Consider the following 4,089-nt stretch of genomic DNA (forward strand, 5'->3'; position numbering starts at 1 on the left):
GGAAAACGGTTCGCTGGTTTTTCAGGAAATTGAAAAGACGAGCGTGTTGTCGAGACTCCTCAAACGAGCAAACTGTTCAACCTCACACGGATGCACTGCAAAGGGAGTTCTTAGATTTGAGAGATCAATATGTAGGACTCCGTCCTAAACCAAGTCAATGGCCGTTCCAGAGTCAATTCGGTAGCAAAGAGGGAGATGGGTCGATTTGTAAGAGGGAAGCTGAGAAATGTGTGAGATCAATGGTGATCGAAGTTGTAGGTGTGTTGTGTATTCTGCGTGAATAAATAAGATAAGTTCTGATTGATTGAGTTTGCTCTGTTGAGAGTGATTGTTCAGACGTTGAGTTTCTGTTCTCTTGTTGTCTGTTCGACGAAAGATTGTCTGTTGACGAGAGATTGTATGTTGTTTCAATCATGATTCAGAGACTAATTTATATTGCAAGAATTGTAAACACCTTGATCCCATGAAGTGTGACAGTTGCTGGAGTCATAGAGTGGGGAAGTGGGAAATTGTTTAAAAACCAGTTGCTCATTGTGCGGAGACTTAGTTAATTTTCCACCCACTACTTTGCTAGATCCTTCAACTGCTTGCATGACTTGCTCACATTCTCATCATATGTATGAACACACGTGCCGTAGACCGCAAGACCAAAACCCTAGTTGATATCCCCCATGTGACAGGATTGATGTCTCGTGATCGTGGAGTCTGCAAGGCAGACATGTATTTAGTTAGTCAGTTTTTGACTTTATGAGACAATGAGTCTTTGTATTGCTGAGTCGAACGTGATTTGTAAATGTTATATGACTCATGAATTGAACATGTTTGTTGAGAGAGAGGTATAATTGTCGAATGAATGTTTATAGTTAAGGTGAGCAAATGTTGCTCATTCGATGAATTGCTGAATATTGATAGTTGAACTAATATTCCTTAGTCTGAGCAAATATTGCTCGTTAGATGAATTATTGGTAGCAGGACCAAATAAAATATTAATTTAAAATATCGGCAACTGAACCGAGTATAATAAATTAAAATGTTGATCATGGGATCAACGTAAAATTATTAGTGTTTGAATCTGGAATTATGAACCTTGGATTCAAAAACCCTAATTTCGATCATTTGCTGATCAAATTATGATTTATTGAAAATCAACCACATAGTGAAGGAGAGACCGGCTACATGAGATGATGGATCGACCATGTAGCGCCCTGATGCTCGAGTGAGCATATACCAAAATCTCTTAAAGACCAGTTGGTGAAAGGATGATTAAATGTTGGTTTAATCATTCATTAAAATAATGCTCGTATAAGCCTTAGGTGATAAAACCTAATTATAAAGAGATGAGGGACCGACCAAGGGGTCATGGAACCGGCCCTGGTTGGTCATGGGATCGACTGACAATCATTTAATGAAATTCCAAGTTGTTTGGAAGGGATTGAACCTAATATGAACAAATTAGGTCAAATGATGAAAATATGTGGGACCGGCCTCTTGCAAGCCAAAGAGCCAATCTTGGTCGGTCAAGGTAATACGCTCATGTCACCAAAGTGTTCATGTCTCAGTTCTGGGAGTTTTGATATTTTCTGATGCGCATTTGAGCAACATTTGATAAAATATGAAGAATTCAGGGTTTTGCCGAAACTGAGGAATTTCCATGATATGATGGAAATAATAATAAAATAAGGGATTACAAGGTGTGGGACCGGCCATGGCTAGGGCATGGCCGGCCGGCTAGCAAGCCCGGTCCCGTGACACATTTCCCAATTTTATGTAATTTCCTTGATGTGAAGGAAATACCATGAAACTAAGGAGTTTCATAAGGTTAAGGAATTTCCATGAGATGATGGAAATAATAATAATAAAATAAGGAATCATGAAGTGTGGGACCGGATATGGCCAAGGCATGGCCGGCTGGACAATAATCCCAGTCCCATGGCACTTTTCCTAATTTTATATTATTTTCATGATTTTAGGGAAATATCATGAAATCAAGGAGTTTGTTGAAACTAAGGAGTTTCCTTGAAGTGAAGGAGTTTCCATGAGATGAAGGAAACAATAATAATAAATAATATTACCTCCGTCCCACTATTAGTTGACCTAGTCATTTTTAGATTTTGTCCCATTAATAGTTCATTTTGTATCATTTGATACTCATGTTTGTATTTGTTTTTAGGTGTTTTAAAATGATTTTCAATGATATAAAATTTACGAATATCCGTGGTATAGTTTGAGAGATAAATCATTTCTAAATTGTACTACTAGGCCAATTAATAGTGGTACCGAGGGAGTAATAAAATAAGGGGTGTGCGGGACCGGCCACGACTAGGGCATGGTCATCCGGCTAGGGTCCGGTCCCGCGAGTCTTCCCTAATTTTATATCTTTTTCTTGATGTGAAGGAAATATCATGAAATCAAGGAATTTCATGGGACGAAGGAAATAATAATAAAAAAATAAGGAATGTAAGCTGTGGGACCGGCCATAACTAGGGAATGACCAGCCGGCTAGTGAGCTCGGTCCCGCAACACCTTTCCTAATTTTTATTATTTCCTTGATACGAAGGAAACACCATGAAACCGAGGTGTTTCCTTAAAATGAAGGATATTTGTTCAAATGAAGGGATTTTCATGAGATCAAGGAAAAATAATAAAACATGATAAAATAAAAAATTAGACGTGGGACTGGCCACGGCGTGACTGGTCGGACGGCGGGCCCAGTCCCCTAGCGCCTTAGCTAATATTTTATTATTATTTTTTTCTTCCTATTTTGCATAGGTTCATCGTTCCTTCATGTTTTGGAATGCTCGTTAGTGCATTATTGTTGAAGACTCTTGCACCATTTTGGTCAGGGCTTACTCGATAGCGGCTCAGATACCCGTACGTTGAATATTTATTACTAAGCCATGGAACTCTGCTGGGAAGAGCTATGAATTGAAGTAATGAAATATCATGAAGAACGTAGAATATTTTCTAGAGATTCAGTTAATGAATCTAATGATTATAAATAATTAATTGATGGCTCTGTACTAGCACGTTGTCTAGAAGCATTAATTATTCGAGAATTAAGCAATATGAGCCAGTTGAAGCGTCATATTTATTTATTACGTATAGTCAGGGAAAGCGTTGTTGCATCCTGAAGACGTTATTGCTCTATGCTATCAGGCAAGCTGTTTAGGATCCGTCCAATCATTAAGATTCTATACACATGTCTTTTATATAGTCAGGGAAAACATTGTTACGTCCTGAAGACGTTATCGCTTTATACTAGCAGGCAAGCTGTCTAGGAGCCGTCCAATCGTTCGATTCTATATAAAAGTGATTACTGAAATTGATCAGTATTCATGAAATATACTGTTGCCTCGGCTGAGAGACTGAACATTTCATGTATGCTCTGAGAGACAGTATACTCAGTCAGAGACTCTTGCGGCAGGAGTTTTCATGCTTCAATGAGATACATGAGCCTCAATACTCATCTGATTGCTGGATCAGGAGTATGTATAATTATGGTTTTACGATTTTATTCTTTGTCGAAAATCCACCATCTACAATTATTAGGTTAACGACTTGAAGACTTCATTGGGATTCATGAAGCCAGATCCAACTATTTTCTCTGTAGTTGCGTATTCTGATCTTACTTGTTCTATCATATTGAGTTTTATTTTCTCTAAGATTTACTCGAGATTTATCTCCGATAGGTAAGATATAAAAAGTAATCACAAAATTTCTTTGTCTCAGACTATTGTGATTCCGAAATAACTTTTCATTTTAATAAGTTGGGTTATTGTGAGGTGAAAAAAAATTTCTAGGATGCTCTTCGGGAATATAAGAACGTTCTTAATTTTATCATAAGACGAAACAAAAATAGAATAAAGAATAGACATATTTGTGGGAGATGGATTTGTTTATAAGTCTTCGACTTTGGGTCGTAGCAACTGTTAGTTGTGGGTGAGATCAGCTAAGGGAATCAAGTGCGCAGAATCCGGCGTGGTTCTAGAGGCATAAGGAACGCAAGTGTACCTTAATCGGTGTGAGACTTGGTTAGGGCTCAACTACATTCTAGTTCAAAGTTAACTTGTAGTAGGCTAAAGTCTGTAG

The sequence above is a fragment of the Papaver somniferum genome, chromosome 11 (genome assembly GCF_003573695.1).
Source record: "Papaver somniferum cultivar HN1 chromosome 11, ASM357369v1, whole genome shotgun sequence".
Taxonomy (NCBI): Eukaryota; Viridiplantae; Streptophyta; class Magnoliopsida; order Ranunculales; family Papaveraceae; genus Papaver; species Papaver somniferum.